The 17,947-nt window shown below is 39.1% G+C and overlaps 1 pseudogene; it reads left to right on the top strand.

The window, feature by feature from the left end:
- Positions 1-9,426: 9,426 nt before the first annotated feature.
- On the top strand, positions 9,427-9,497 carry LOC124554965 (annotated as a pseudogene).
- Positions 9,498-17,947: the final 8,450 nt, after the last annotated feature.

Genomic DNA, 17,947 nt, shown 5'->3' with positions numbered 1-17,947 from the left:
TAGACATCCCTTGGCATGATATAAGCAATGAACCGACTTTAGACGGAAAAATTCGGGAATTATGTCGCAAAATTATTGCTCTGTATGATAAACATGCTCCTCAACGCACTGTCAAGATAAAGAGAGCTCCCGCTCCGTGGCTCACCACTGCATTACGCCAGTTAATGAATAAACGTGATGCTGCACATAAGGCCTTCAAGCGTAACCCAACTCCCGAGGCGTACGAAGCTTATAGGAAACTCCGAAACAGAACCAAGCAAAGCGTGAGGAATGCCAAAATCAGACATGCCCGCTCTGTCGTATGCGGCATATCAAAACCTGCTGCACTGTGGAAAAAGCTGCGCAGTTTCGGTATAGGGAAGCGAAGATCTGACGCTGTTTATCAAGCGTCTGCAGAAGAATTAAACGATTTCTTCTCAACAGCTGTAAACTGCCACGCAGCGACAAATTACCAGCCCCAAGATATCAATCTCTCGAGAGACCAGTTATTCCTAAAACATGTTACTACCGGCACTGTACACAGGGCAATTATGAGAATCTCTTCCGAGGCAGTAGGAAATGATGGAGTGAGCATTGTCATGATTAAGAACGTCGTAGACACTATTATTCCAGTTATCACAGACATCTTCAACCTGTCTCTTGTCAGTAGTACATATCCTACTGAGTGGAAGCAAAGTTTAATTCAACCTATACCCAAGACTGACAACCCTAAGTCGCCAGGTGACTACAGGCCGATCAGCATACTACCTGCAATATCTAAAGCCCTAGAATACATCGTCCATGAACAGCTGACGGATTACCTCAAAACCCATAACATCCATGACGAATATCAGTCAGGCTTTCGAAAGCACCATAGTACAGCAACTGCATTAATCAAAGTAACTGATGACATTAAACACGCTATGGACAGACGTGAAGCTACCATCCTAACACTGCTTGACTTTAGCAAGGCTTTTGACACAGTGGATTTTAATATATTACTAATTAAAATGAAACAGCTGAATTTCTCAAACAGCGCAATACACTGGTTCGACAGCTACCTCAAAAACAGAAGTCAATAAGTCGTTTGTGCGTCGGAAAAGTCATCATGGAAAAACGTGCGCTCTGGAGTTCCCTGAGGCTCCGTCCTTGGTCCATTACTCTTCTCACTGTACATTAATGATATTTCTTCAGTGATTCACTCCTGCAACTACCATCTATATGCCGAAGACATCCAACTGCACACAAGTGCAAGCCCCAAGAACATTGCCGACGCAGTAGCGAGTATGAACGCAGATCTTTGCTCTGTTTCTCGATGGGCACAGAACCTAGGTCTGAAACTAAACCCCAAGAAATCCCAGGTCATACTTATATCTCATCCAAAGTTAATCAGCCGGTACTTTCGCGAAACAGTCCCTCAAATACTCCTCAATGGTACCCAACTACCATACCAAAAAACAGTAAAAGACCTTGGATTAATCTTGGAAGAACAAACAGTCACAGCTTGCCGGAAATCGCTCTCCTCCCTACATGCAATTCAAAGATTTAGAAAAATATATCCAACCCATGTTAAACAAAAATTAGTGCAAACACTAGTCTTGCCTAATCTTTACTACTGTGATGTAGTTCAACACGGCACAAATAGTGAAAATTCTAGATGCCGCGAGCTGGTGATGAATGCTTGCGTTAGATACGTGTGCAATATTCGGTTGTATGATCATATCAGTCCTTCATACTCCCAGCTAGGGTGGATACGCCCACATAAGGCACGCGATCTCCACACGATGTGCTTACTTGATCGATTTCTTAGCCACTGGTGACCCCAATACTTATCTTCTCACATTAAACACCTATCATCATTCCACAACCGCAATACCAGATCGGATACGTCTAGCATCTTGGCTGTACCTTTACATAACACAAAATCTTTCTCCGTGTCATTCTCCATGTCAGCCATACGACTATGGAACGCGCTCCCCTGTGATCTGCGTCTTATCCAGAACCACTCAACATTCAAGAGGGAACTCAAAACTTACATACTAGAGACGGTATAGCCACCATTGTTGTGCCCCTCTCATCTCTTTCTTTCTCCTCTCCATTACAGCTTCGAATTTCATCATTCTATTTCTCTTCCTCTAACCTATCTACCTCTTCTATATCTCTTTCACCCCATTCTATCGTCTTATGTCTCTGCTCGATGAGAATAACTCACAAACTGCAAGAACATAACGAGCTAATTCCTAACTAACAATAGGACTGACATTCAGAAAAGAAAAGTATGTTTACTTTCATATACATAGTCATTACTACTATTATTATTATTATTATTATTATTATCATCATTATTATTCTTGATTGTTGTAATTATTTTTTATTGTTATAGTTATCATTGTACTACAGTTATAATCTCTATTTTGTTTTCTTTAACATCAATACTGTATAATACGTTATATGTCCTTAATGTTCTGTAGAAACTGTAACTCGTTCAATCTGAGTATGCCTGGTTAGGTGTAAGAGAGGGCCTGAAGGCGCTAATCTTGCCAGGTAAAATAAATGCATGGATAAATAAATAAAATAAATATTAGGACGCAAGCAACATATGGATCAGTGTGGCCAACATTGAATAAGAAAGGCGAATTAAGAGAACTAGAAAAAAGAGAGAGAAACATACTGAGAAAAATTCTAGGTCCTGAGAAAAAGAATGAAAATACGTGGATTAAAAGTAGAAATGAAGATTTATACAAAAATACCGATCACAGATACAATGAGGAAGAGAGGGCTGAAATTTTATGGACATTTAAAAAGAATGGAAGAAACACGGATTATAAAGAAAATTTTTAATTACGTTACTAAGCAGAAAAAACTGTAGGATGTATGGAAGCAGTAAAGAAAGATGCCAAGAAAATAGGTGTTACAGAATAAATAGTGCTTGACAAGAATCACTTCAGACTACTGATACAAAACGGAAACTATGAAGAAGATGAGCTAAAACCTCGACCCAAGAGAGTGTGGACAGATGAACAGAGACGAGCAGTTGGAGACAAGATGAAGACGTACTGGGAAGAAAGGAAGAAAAAGAAACTCCATAATTCTTAAGTCGGATGCGGCCCATAGCTTGTCAAATTCATAAATAAAATATATAGTGACCTAAATCTGCAATAGAGTTTATATTTATGTATTCTGAGGAACATTTAAACAAGAGTGTAATATTTAAACAAAGATTAATCCCAGGTAACTACACAAGTTGTCTCCAGTATCTTTAGTACTCTGTGCTGCTAGATCACTGGATGGCCGATAAAACACAGTTCAACAACTCGGCGCAATAACTGAGTTCCTAGTGCCGACCTTCAACCCAGTAGGACTCCTATTAGTTGGACACCTTCACGGATCCACCAGGAAACAATACCACAAGTATCACAGCCAGTCACTGAGCAACAACAGGGACGAATTGCAAGTAATCAGTGGTACAGAGAACCCAGAAGCGGCAAAAAACACCATACACGTCGTCCGCTGAGACGACCGACCGACCACCTAACGGTCGTTCCTGATAAAATCACAGGCAAGGGGAAAAGGTTGCAGGTGAGTCGCCAACTGAAAGCTTGTACCAGAAATCACTTCAACGGACGCCAATACAATGGGCAGCGGGGGCAACACATTTTCGATGGAAAACGAACAGCCATCAGCCTCTCGCGGAACGGAGCCTTTGGTCACTTCCACACAACCGGCCATCCGTCATTCCGACCGCCTCAGCTCGGAGCCCCCAGAAGAGACTCGCACGCCGCGAAAATTCGGCCCATCGGCCGCGGCGAGGCGGCTGGGTAACAGGACGACCACAAGAGAAAGAAAGCAGAGGAAGTCGCTCAGAAGATAAGGCCACACGAGCCGTCACTACACAAGCACCTTGAAGGTGACAAAGTTGATGAAGATTATTTCAGAAGAACGAAAATTCCCTTTACTTTCAGGCCACATCTACAATGTAGAGGCGGTCTGATGTGCAACTGCTAGAAATTTTTAGCGTAAAGCGATCAAACTAGACAGTTGTTCGTATCCAAAGGTATGTTCAATATAGGTATATTCTAATATCGTGCATTATCATTAAACACAATATCTTCTTTATTATATATTCAGGCTGATTTGTCTTATTCTATTGTAATGAGAAGAATAATTCGATGTTTAATCAGATATTCATGATGATTTTCATTTATTGTTCCATCTCAATTACACTTTAAACTTCTGTTACATGTTTCGGTCCTCTGAATCATCTTCAGGCCTGTTTTAAACCAACCAATTATGTACCAAACACTATTTCACAATAGAGAAAAGAAAGAAATTGTACAGAAAAGGTGAACTTACGTAAGCAATTGCATACAACCTGCCTTTTTTACTTAGAACGACATATCAGGGTATTGTATTTTTCAACTGCGGTCAGTGATTTAAATAGGTAGACGTTAGAGGTAAGGGATAGGCGGGTGTAAGGGAAATGAAGTGAGGCTGATTGAAGGATGGGAAAGAAAGGAGGGAGGGAGTGGTGGGGATGCCATGAGCTTAAGAAAAGAGGCCGTGTTAAAATTATAGAAAGTGCAATTATATAAAATTCTCGTTGAGACCCTATTAGTGCACAACACTGTGTGCCTCAAATTTAAGCGGTACAAAGGGATGGGTGCCCATGCTATGGGGTCAACAAGATAGGGTCTTACACTAGAACTACAAAGAGTCAGTAATGTAAAAACCTCCTGTTACGATACCAGAAAGAAACTGTAAAACGGGGATAAAGTAGTACATTTTAAAACTGGAAATAAAGTAGCGAAGACTGAATAATCACCTGAAGGTATTCAAATTTTGAAATTTTGGAAGTATAAGGTTCGTACTCTAAACGTATAAAAATAAAATTGTATAAAGATCTTCTTGTTAAAACATTACAAGAATAGGCCTAGGACAATGGATGTATAAATAGTTAAAGACATAAAGACGGTCAAACTACAGAAGTACACTTATGTGGAGGACCAAGAACTGCATGAAGTGTCATTAAATATTATGAGTTAGAAAACTGAAACATGGAAGATACAAAGCCGTAAAAAAGGTAAAACACTAAATTATAAAAGTGAAACTATGTGTAGCAACTAAAGTTACAGGGACGGAGTCTGACTGTTGTCGTTAATTGCATTTTCAACCGCTTGGTGGCGTTGTGACGAGCGCAGTGGTGCTGTACGTACGGAAGCCAGTCTGCAACGCCGGCCTGCTGCTAAGACTGTGTGAGAATATTCTCGGTGTGTGGTGCTGTTGATCATACTTGCGCTGCGGTGAGGTGGACGATTGGAAAAATACGTTGTTAATCAAATCGTTCTGCTGAGTTGATGGGTTGCCAGGCTCTTACAGGCGGTGTGTAAAAATATCGATTTCTTCCAACATTGTCAGGAGATGCCCGTTTCATTCATTGTGCAGAACATCCACATGCGTGCCAGTAGTTCCAACAGTAAGCTTCGATGTTAGAAGATAGTCACCAACCGCTGTTTTATTACTGCGAATTGAAGCGTGCTTTCTGAAGCGTATTTTAAACGTTCTGCCTGTTTGACCAACTTAAACTTTTGAACCATTTTCACACGATGTCTCAGTCCGAAGCGAATACTGTCATTAGTTTTTAACCCTCTAAACAAACTGGTATAGCGAAATTGTCTATCAATAACCTTCTGACAGACGTTCTTTATAGCTCATGAGCATGTACACAAATTTCAGGTCTTAGCTTGCTGCCATTGATTTTACGCTACCTTTGTCTTTTAATTTTCTATAGTAATTATTCTGGAGACTGGATAACCGATGCTCACCGCAACTTGCCTTATAATAGCGATTCCTTTGTTCCTCTCATGAGCACTTAGTGGCAGTTTTAACAACGTATCAGTCTTCGCTACTTTATTTCCAGTTTTAAAATCTACTAATTCATCCCCGTTTTACAGTTTTATTCTGGTATCTTAACAGGAGGTTTTTACATTACTGACACTTTGTAGCTCTAGTGTAAGACTCCATCTTGCCGACTCCATAGCATCTCTGCGGATAACCAATCCATTGTACCGCTTACATTTGAGACACACTGTGTTGTGCACTAATAGTGTCTCAACGAGAAATTTAGATAATCACTCTTTCTATAATTTTTACACGACCTCTCTTCTTAAAATCATGAGATCTCCACCACTCCCTCTCTCCTTCCTTTCCCCTTCTCCAATCAGCCTCACTCCATTTTCTTTCCCCCCGCCTACTTCCTGCCTGCAACATACACCTATGTAAAACACTGACCGCAGTTGCAAAATGCACTGCTCTGATATGTCGTTCTGAGTAGAAAAGACAGCTTGCATGGAATTACTTAGGTAAAAACCTACTTTTATGTACAATTTTCTCTTCTCTATTGTAAAATATCAGTTGGTACACAATCAGTTTTAATTTGTTTTAGATCTGAAGATGATGCAGATGATTGAAATATGTACTAGAATTTAAAAAAATGAGTAGCTGAGATGGAACCATAAACGAGAATTATCCTAAATATTTCTTCTCTCCTGATGATTATGTCGGCTATACAGACAATGTTGAATCGTTCTATGTGTGGGAGGGATAGGTTAGAACGTGGTATTTTTTATCCAGTTTCCCAGTGACGCACAGATAAGGTTTTGCTGATTATAGGAGTTTCTTTAATGCTGTTTACATATTTATGGTCCTGCATGAGACCTTTATTCACTATTTCGGTATTTTTGCCCGCTCAGCGATTGTTTATACTGCATACTCACTTAAATGAACAGCTTCACTGAACTTGTTTCCCTCGACTGACCTTTTCTGATGGTACAACCTAGCACTCAATAAAATATTGCTTTGGGAAGTATTTCGACAAATGTCTTGTAACACTCGGGTTAAACTGGTTTCGTAAGGTAGTGCAGTTCTGGGAAAGACATTCAGTCTGAGCAGAGTGTAAATTGGCGTTCTGATAACGTGGAGCTCCCAACGTGGCAGTTTTCTGACGTGGCACACCGTCCCCCCATGAATACAACGTCCTCGTTAGCTATCGACTGAAAGCAGCCGAAACACAAGAAGAATCCAATATCCCGACAAACCGAGCAATTTGTGTCCAGGAACGCTTTAACACCGCTCGGAAAGTCTCGCGGCTTCTCCCCAAGCGAGAGATCGTCTGTCGGTCTTGTGTCACACGAACTGATGCATAATGGCTTCACCAATATCGTCAGTGAGAGTCAAAATCAGGATGAAAAGGTAACATAGACGATCGCGAGAGTGTTGACAACCAGAATCATTATATCAGACCTGAATGTGATGATCAACAATCAGCGTACATTAGTCACCACTGAATTGAAGTGCTATGTGACATCGCTGGTTAAAAAATTGTTTTAATACCGCTCTGTGGCAGGAGCTTCAGCAGTTTTTAAAGCTGGGATCCCCAAAAGTCAGGTGTTCATTACTGAAGTCAAGTTCCTCAGTATTCCACGATTTTCACTTATAAGTACTCAGATATATCAAGTAATCATCGAGTCCTAAACCTGTTGCTACATACAGTTGCGGAAGGGGTATCATCAATAGAGAACGCATGGTGGGAGGCTACGCCGGCCGTGGTGGCCGTGCGGTTCTAGGCGCTACAGTCTGGAACCGCGAGACCGCTACGGTCGTAGGTTCGAATCCTGCCTCGGGCATGGATGTGTGTGATATCCTTAGGTAGTTAGGTTTAAGTAGTTCTAAGTTCTAGGGGACTGGTGACCTCAGATGTTAAGTCCCGTAGTGCTCAGAGCCATTTGAACCATGTTTTTGGGAGACCATTCTAGATACTCTGGATCAGGTGTGACGGATCTGTACATCTCCAAGCACAAATTTTGCGTGTACGGTGGCTTCAGCACAAATAGACGCAGGGGCACATACTTAATAACGTAAGGTGAGTTTTACGTGCCAGTTTTTAACACTTCTCCTTTTTCCCTTTCTTTAAATTTCTGTATTTGCTTCCAAACATTATAGACTTTCGTAACCTGTTTTCAGTCCCGAGTTTGTTTTATTGTAAACATTTAACAGTGTTTTCTTGAAGTAGTAAATATCATTTCTCAAAAATTCTTATATTTTTACCTCAACAAGGCCTGACAGGGCACAATCTTTATGACATACTATCACTATTCTTATTTCATTTCGAAACAAAAGTTGCAGTAAGACTTACCAATTTATCACTCAATGCTTACCTCTACAGAGAATTCTTATTAAAATTTCCAGATTAGCGGAAGTTTCCCTTCACGAAATTGAGTAGGTGTCTAGTTTCTAATTACCTAAAGAAAACAAGAAAACAAAATCTTCCGCTTTGAGTCTATGTTGCAGAATTCGACTGAAAGCTTTGGCCTCTAAAGCCGTTATCTCTCCTTTCATTACGTGATGAGGATTAGCCCCTCTAAAGCGTCTAAGGCTGAAATAAACGTGACCCGTTTCGTAATTAATGTGATAATTGCCAATCTGTTGTGTAGAGACAACGGGAACAAGCTAATAAAGGAGTGGAGCTTGTTGCAGGAGCAACCGAGGCCCTTCTGAGAAAGGATGGGTTGAGGGGGTGGGAAGGGGAGGGGGGGGGGGGGCGAGCCCGTCTTAACGCGAGGCGGATGGCGGCTCCGCTCGCAGTGAGGGACAATGTGCCTGCGCGGTGGATCATTAGCGCTCCGCAGAGCCTGTGCCCGCCTCACCTCCAGGTGGCTGGCTGCCTCTGATAGAATGCCGCGGCTGCGTCTGCCCGCACCCGCCGTGATGCTGCCAGAGGCAGACAGTCCAGTTCTGCGTCAAAAGATGCGTTCGGATTTATGGCGCTTAACGACCTGTCAGATACAGCAGAAGGCCAGAAAAAAGGAAAAAGCTTTGCAGTGTACATGCAAGAGCCAATACCGAAGCATCAGGAATCTGTCAATTTCCAGGGATGTCAGAAAACTGATTCTCTTAAAAAGCAAAACTTCATCTGAGTTTCACAATAATTTGAGCAAAACGTTGAAAACATGGTTTCCCGATATAGCCATCATACTCACTGTTTGACTCGCAGTGTCTGGCACTGGTCGGCTATATAATTCCAGTGTTGCCTACTGGCCAAACCCTCTTCGATAGTTCAGCAATTTTCCAGAGTTCACATTATTCCTGGCCGATGGCTGCGTCTGGACGTAGCACGAGTGAGCACCTCCTCAACGCTCCTACTGGAGGACTTAAACGTTGAAACATGTTTGGCCAATAAACAATATGTTTGAGCAGCGAATGATAACCACTGCAGGCCAGTTCTCCAGCGTACTTACTGTCACTCTGTGCCCACAACAAGTCAAATACGAATAAAATGGAAACAAAGCCTTCCTGCGAAACTTGCAGAACTAGCACTACTGAAAGAAACGACATTGCGCAGACATGGCTTCCATCATCTCAAATTTGGAAGGTTTCGGATTTGAAATATCAGTGGTTGTCGAGGAGGGTACATATACTAAAATTGGAACGATACAGAGAAGATTAGCATGGCCCTGCGTAAGCCATTTGTCGAGGAGGTTACCGAGAAGCATTCCGCAAGTTATTCAGTACACCAAAAAACCGCGAATTTCATATTAATGAGGGTCCTAATTTTGTTTTCATTTCTCCAGAATGAGATTTTCACTCTGCAGCGGAGTGTGCGCTGATATGAAACTTTCTGGCAGATTAAAACTATGTGCCGGACCGATACTCGAACTCGGAACCTTTGTCTTTCGCAGGCAAGTGCTCTACCAACTGAGGTACCCAAGCACGACTCACGCCCCGCCCGCTAAGGGCGAAGGTCCCAAGTTCGAGTCTCGGTCGGGCACACAGTTTTAATCTGCCAGGAAGTACTGGCAGAAGTAAAACTGTGAGGAGGGGGCGTGGGTCGTGCTTGGGTAGCCCAGTTGGTAGAGCATTTGCCCCCGAAAGGCAAAGGTCCCGAGTTCGAGTCTCGGTCCGGCACACAGTTTTAATCTGCTGCAGAGTGAAAATCTCATTCTGGAAAAATGAAAACAAAATTAGAACCCTCATCAATATGAAATTCGCGGTTTTTTGGTGTACTGAATAACTTGCAGAATGCTTCCCGGTAACCACCTCGACAACCACTGATATTTCAAATCCGAAACCTTTCGAATTTGAGATGATGGAAGCACTGACCTATTAGTAGGCTGAGTAGAGTAGAATGATGTTTTATTTTAGGTACCTCCTCAAGAACTTAGCCACTGTAACTGAACTGTGTCAAGAACAAGAAACTTCAACCTTTCACTTTTTGATATACCCACCACAAATAACCTGTCTCAATTTTAGAAGAATCTACACCATTTATAAATGACGTTTATCAGTCGTCACTAAAGTGTGACTGGCTTAGAAAGACATTCAGTAGACATCAACAAAAATATTTCGTCGTTTCCTAAATAAAACAAAATGTGTCACAGATAGTAAAGCTAAGTTTTAAATCTAATCTTGTCTGGACAACTTCTTCTATTTTATTTAAAAGCTGGGGACCTGCAAAATAAAAAGAACAAATAAATAATTTTCTGTATAGTGGATGAGTAGTACTGAAAAATAGTATGTCCATTAATGTTAAATGTAGGTCACTCTGCCATTTAGGAAGCTGTAAATGGCCAGCGTGTAGACATTCACTTAAACTAATCATTCATATTTGTCCTGTAAAGTAACTCACTGTGCATTCGACGCCACTTCGACAACTTTCCTGACCCTAATCTGCCCCAGTTATCCAACTGCGGAAAGGGCACCTTCGGCTTAACGTAGAATCTGATCCACGTGTCGTCCCTGCTGACACTTCCCATCATTCAAAAGTGAAGGATAGATTAAAGGCAGACTCAAAATTTCCGTAGTTTGGCAGGAATTTGATCTGGCGGCCTCTTGGTTTTAATGAACACGCGTTACCACTACTTTTTCTTTTTCTATTTTTATTTTCCTTTTCACTTTATTCGTTATACAACCGAAGGAGACACCTCGGATGTAACTGGGGAAGCATCGAACTTGTAACCTCCCCACAAAAATTTTAAAGACAGAAATAATAAATGAATAGGAGCCAAACGTCCAAACGTAACCTCCCTGCAATTAAATTTAATGACAATAAAACTGATAATCGCAATCTGACTCAAATGTAAATTCTTCACAAAAAATTAAAGTCCATTCAGTGATAAGAAAATTCAATTAAACCGAAATATCGGTCTTTGGCCCTGTGTAAAACAATCAGAATTAAAGTCTTACCTCAGAATAACTGGATGTCAAATTTCTGCTCTTATATCTGCGCACGGCTTGGAGGAACTGCATTGCAAATAATAATATTCCTTTTTTCTGTGAATTTACTGAAATTTTTCTTCAAAAGAAGTGGAATGAAATGGGAAGTGCAACGAAATCTTTAGTTCAATAAAAAATAAAATTTTTTGAAAAATGCTTTTGAAATCAAAATTATTATTGGGGGACTTGTTGGAGATTGATTACAATAAATAAGTTTTACATTGTCTAATGATTATATTAATTAACAGTATACCTCATTCAGCATCTTGACCAGTGTTGCCGACCGCCTACATCACACAACCGCACTGGGCTGCTACTACTGACCGACCGCTCTGCATGACGACTATTAGCGTACTGCACTGCACGACTACTACTGACAGAGTACTGCCCTCAACTAGACAGAGCTACAGACTCGCAACGACTGACTGACAGAGTACTGCTCTGCATAGCGACAACTAGACAGAGCTACAGACTCGCAACGACTGAACGACTCGCAACGACTACTGACAGACTGAGAACCGCTCGCAACACTCGCGCGGTCAAGCGCATACTCTCTGGTCACAGATGCTACAATGCCTCGTCATCGCTGCTATGTTACATACGTGTTTCATAACCCTCCACTGGGGGGGCAAAAATTTGGCAGCGATGGTGAGTTTTTGGACTTGCCAAGCGCGGCAAAATTTTTCTTTAATTAACCAAATCCTACAACTTACAGAATATTTAAATGTTGTGCACACGCACTAAGTACAAAATATATCAGACAAAGGCAAAATGTGAATACAAAACATGGTAGCAAATCAGAAAAATGTATATACAAATTTTTTGACAGATAACAAAGTGCACAGGCACTGAAAAAATTCTTTAGCATATTCAGAACAAATAAACAGACTGGCAAAAATATTATGTTGACAAGTGACATGAGTGCACATGCACTGTAGTTCAGAAAATAAAAAAATGTATATACAATATAAAAGACAAGAGTGTACATATACTGTACTTCAGAACAAATCGAAAAATGTCTTTAGCATTTTCGCAATAAATAAACATAATGGCAAGAAAATCATGTCCAAAGTGCACATGCACTGAAAAATGTCTTTAGCATTTTCACAACAAATAAACATAATGGCAAACATCATGTCGACCAGTGACATAAGTGTACTCGCACTGGAGTTCAGCGAATCGAAAAAAATGTATAACCTACGAACAGAAATGATGTTACCAAAAAAATGATTTTCATTATGTGACAAGAATTAGGATAGGAAAGGGAAGGATTGCATCATGGTTGTAGCACTTTAGATTGCACACAGCTGTTCTGAAAGTCCATATCTTTCCAAAGAAGTACAACACCAAGTGACACAACTTGAAGTTCTTTTCCCATCAGAATTTATCAGTGTAGCCAAGACACTGAACTGTCGTAGTAATGTTCCATGTTCTCATTTTGGCAGTACATTAGGTACACCAAACAGTGGGACCATAATAACGTCTTCATTGCTCACGGTGGTGGACAGCATGTCGTGTCAACACCACGCTCTTACAAGGCACACCAACGTAGAATTAGTGCAAAAACCAAATATAGTGCTCCATGATCACTAGGATAAACAGGACAAATGGACATTGCAGTAATTTAGGGTAGTCAGCTTATGAGGTGAAGGACAGTAAGTCACATAATATTGACAATTACAGACTTAATTAGCAGTTTGTGGCATTCATAGCCCAGTTATTGAACATTTCTGTACCAAGTATGTAGTATTACAGAAAAATGTTCATTAATTGTTTTACATAGGATCAGTAGCCTTCTTTTCCTAGTTACAAAGCATTATGAAATAAATGCATTCTTTTCCAGTTACAAAGTATGGCATAGTTAATTAATCATTTGTCATTCCAATATAGTATTAATCATTAACCTTCTCCTAATTACAAAGCATTATTAAACAATCACATTCTTTCCCAATTATAAAGCATAGCATAATTAATTAATCATTTGTCATTCCATTAGTAATAATCATTAGCTTTATCCTAATTACAAAGCATTATTAAACAGTCACATTCATTTCCAATTATAAAGCATAGTTAATTAATCATTTGTCATTTCAATATAGTAAGAATCATTAGCCTTCTAATTACAAAGCATTATGAAACAATCGCATTCATTTCCAGTTATAAAGTATAGCATAATTAATTAATCATTTGTCTTCCAATAGTAATAATCATTAGCTTTTTCCTAATCACAAAGCATTATGAAACAATAGCATAGTTAATTAATTATGTGTCATTCCAATCTAGTAAGAATCATTAGCCTGCTTCTAATTACAAAGCATTATTAAACAGTCACATTCATTTCCAATTACAAAGTATGAACATTGAAAACAAGAGCTAATTAATGGCATAATTAATAACAATTCATTAAGTGACACTAATTATTGGCACTCAGTGGCCATCATGTATCGAATAGTATAAAGCATTGTTCCTCATTCAGTATTATTCAGATCATTACGAAGTCATTATTAAAAATCAGTTAATTACAGTCATAGCATTAATAATCACAGGCATTATAAGTAGTCTCATTACAATAAATAGTGGCAGTTATTAGCTAGTGACAAAGCATTATCTTAAATATATACTTTTTTTTTGTCTCATTAAGACGTCATTACTCAAGTGACATACTATTCAGAGCTAATCAGTATTATTCAGAATTTTCTCAAACTGGTATCACTACTTGGGACTGGTAATACATTATATTATTTTTTTTTTTGTTAGCAATGCATTGCGTTGGGATCGATAATTAATTGCTGAGACATAACACTATTTGCTTTTGACCTATTGCTGCAAATGAGGACAGGTAACGTCATTCGTCATGAGTCAGCTGTAGCAAGGTTATGTAACAAGGCAGTATATGTGATCATATTTATAAATGATAGACACAAATGGGTAAAAAAAAAAAAATGCAAGTACTGGAACAGGTATAATAAGTAACAGGTTTAGTAAGTATCATGAAAGTGCTTCTCCTGGAAAAAATACAAAATGGATTATTGACCTGAAAGAAGAAACGCACACTATGCTGAAAAGTAGTGAACTTCGAATTAACAGGTAGTGAAATGTGTATAAAAATGTGTTCCATAGCTGTCCTTTCCAAAACTTTCCGTCATCCTACTATGCAATGTAACACCTGCTGTCAAAACAAACTGCAACAAATACTTAAATAACTACATAGCCTAAATATAACTTCAACATTATCCTCATCTGTAAAAAAAAAACTTCATTATCAATCACTTCATTATCCACATTATCATAACTTCATTATTATCATCACCTGTAAAGAAAAACTTCATTATTCATAATACCATATCCTTCATCATTATTCATCAGTATTCATTATCATCTGCAAAAAATCACTTCATTACTCATTATACAACTATTCCTTATCTCTAGCATATTTCATCACTAAAACTAAGATGTGTAGTTCTCTCTGACAGCCTGCATCAATCACCTTGTATTCTGAAAGAAAAAATTAGTTAAGACTGCTATTCTGTGATGAGTATAGTATATTCTTGTTAATGTTTGTTAATCCTGATCCATTTACTTTTCCTCATAAAGTTATTGCATCTCCTTTCGTTTATTCCGTAGGTGAAATTCCCATTTCTGTTGAATTTATTTCTTACATGCATCATTTCTTACTGAAATGGATGAACAAAGATTAATGTCCTGCATTTAAATCATATACCCACTAAATAATGACTGGTTTATGGTGACACAATTAACCATACAGCATAACATGACAGAAAACGTAGTATGTCAAAGACATTGACAGTGTTCAGATGCAAAAATGTACACAGAATATCACAATGCAGCAGCAAAAGGAAAAATGTAAAACAGTCACGATGTTGAGATATCATAGGGCAAAAAAAATGTCAAAGTCGACTGGTGTGTGTTATATCTTAACTATTTCACAATACATACAAACAAAACTGGAGTACAATCATATACACAAAAAAGTGGAAAATGTGCACAGTCTGATGTGTAACGACAAGAAAAGCGACCTGCTAACCTTACCTTGCCGGGCACTTGCCAAGAAAAAATACGATAATCATCAGTAATTAGTCAGGTGAATTAATTGCATTAGTAAATGACATCATAGTGTGTTGAATCATACAGTGGTTTCACTCAATAAACGGTTTAATGTTTGAGATATGGTGATTGCCTTTCGATTTTCTGGTTCTCAAAGTTTCGACGTGTACAACATTGGGGTGAGGGATGCTGCGAATCCGATACGGACCTGCGTATAGAAGTTCAAATTTACTGCACTTACCTTTTAATTTGCTGGATAAATAGTGTGTACGTACTAATATCTTCTGTCCAACGTGAAAGTCGCGGCGTGTACAAACCTGTTTTTGCTGTCTTCTCCGGCGCTCTGCGGCACGTTTGATGTTGTTCAGCGCAATGTCAATTATTTCGTGGTGTCTTAGTCGCCTACATTTGGGTAATTTTACTAATTCTTTAATTTTGTTCGGTGGTTCAACGTTTTTCAGTATAACAGTCGGAGATAGCATAGTGGATTCATTTGGAATGGAATTAATTACATCTTGGAATGAGAGTATGTGTGTATCCCAATCAATATGTCTTTTGTGGCAGTATATTCTACACAGTTTACCAATTTCCTTCATTAATCTTTCACAGGGGTTCGAAGAAGCGTGGTACTTGGATATATAGATCGGAGAAATGTTTCTAGCTCGTAACATGCGTGTCCATACGCTACTACGAAATTGTGATCCATTATCAGAAATTACTTTCATTACATGCCCTACATGAGATAGAAAATGTTTTACAAATGCTTTCGAAACAGTTTTAGCAGTAGCTTTGCGTAACGGAGTGAAAGTAACAAATTTTGAAGTGAGCTCAACAGCGACAAAGATGTAGCAAAAACCTCTGTTACTTCTCGGAATCGGACCAAAAATATCTACAGCGGCCATATGTCTTAATTTAACAGGTATAATGGGATATAAAGGAGGAATATGTGAAGTGGTGTTTGATTTAGCTTTCTGGCAAATTTTACAAGACGCTAAAACTCGTCGTATACGTTTTTCCATGTTAGCAAAATAACAGTTCTGTCTCAGTATAAGAAAACATTTTCGTGCTCCGTAATGTGCGTAGCTTAAATGAGTGTACCAAATTAATTTGTTGACCAGTTCGTCAGGAATGCATAATAACCAATTGTTGCTATCAGGATGAGAGCGGCGAAACAGAATGTCATTGCGTACAGTGTAATGGTTCCTAATCGTAACATTTTTCCTATCTTGCCAAAGGTGTTTAATTTCTTTCCACACATTGTCCTTATTTTGCTCCTTTGCTATGTCCTGTAATGACGATGAAATAAAGTTTTCAAATGCAACTTGCTGAATGTACATGACACTGAAATTTGTTTTGCAGAAGTTGGTTGCTACGTCTTGTTGATTGTTGCCGAGAGAACGCGATAGTGCGTCTGCTATAACATTTTGTGTGCCAGGAATGTGAACTATTGTAAAATTAAATTCCTGTAAATAAAGTTTCCATCTGCTTAACCTGTCGTGAGTAAATTTAGCTGAAAGCAAAAATTGTATTGCTCTGTGGTCTGTGTAGACGGTGGTATGTCTGCCATAAAGAAAGTGCCGAAATCTCGTAAAAGCCCATACAACACATAATGTTTCAAGTTCTGTAACGGAGTAATTTCGCTCAGCAGGTGACAGAATGCGGCTTGCAAATGCGATGTTTTTGATTACTATTGAACCATCTTCTTCAATTTCCTGGAAAATATGTACGCCTAAAGCGGTGTTGGAACTGTCGGTGGCAATGGAAAAATTTCTAGTAAGATCTGTGTGCGATAAAAGTGGTGCATTCAACAGAGCATGTTTCAAATAACATTCTCGTGAGCAAAATTCTGTGTGTCAAAAGTAATGTTTGCGTTACTGTAATATGCAATCTGTGCTGTATCTGGTTAAATTCTGTCGTACGTGCTATTATTTACGGGAGGATGCTGTGACATATCCACTATTTGAACTGCTCTGTTAACTCTTATTGACGTGTTACGCTATGGATGACACCTATTGTCTGTTTCATTCATGATTATTTGTTGTTGCTGATGTTGTTGCTGCTCATAAGATCGACTGTTATTAAATGTACGCTGAAAATTGTGCTCATCATTTTTTACTTCTGTCATGATAGTAATTTCTATACGGCGCATTGCGATACGAGTTGAAATAGTGTGTTGTCTGTACGTAGTTATTTCTTTGCTGCCGTGCGTTACTATTTGTTGTAGCTGAGACTTTACGTGCACGCGGCGTAACATTAAAGTTTGGTTGACCTTGTAGACTGCATTGTTGGTTAGGTATGCTAAGCGGCTGACTTTCATGCTATTGTGGTGAAAAACATCTATTGTTACAAAAATGTGGTTGCGACTGCCGAAAATTTTGTATACTGATGATTACGATTTTATCTGTTAATAAAGTTACGGCGGTAGTTGTCATTACGGGAGTGCCTGCTGAAAATTGTCACATTCGGTAAAAGATTTGTCATATCGGGTTTTCAGTACAATATTTCTTAATTCTAGATAGAGCAATAGTTGAAGAGCAGTTTGGATAGATATAAAGGATAGTAGAAGAAAAGGCAGCAGTGCAGAAAACTAAAGATGAAATAGCACTACTACAGCTCGGGGCCCTATGCTCGCTAC

The sequence above is a fragment of the Schistocerca americana genome, chromosome 1 (assembly GCF_021461395.2).
Source record: "Schistocerca americana isolate TAMUIC-IGC-003095 chromosome 1, iqSchAmer2.1, whole genome shotgun sequence".
Taxonomy (NCBI): Eukaryota; Metazoa; Arthropoda; class Insecta; order Orthoptera; family Acrididae; genus Schistocerca; species Schistocerca americana.
Note: the sequence above shows the minus strand (reverse complement) of the source record. Positions and strands in the feature narration are given on the sequence as shown.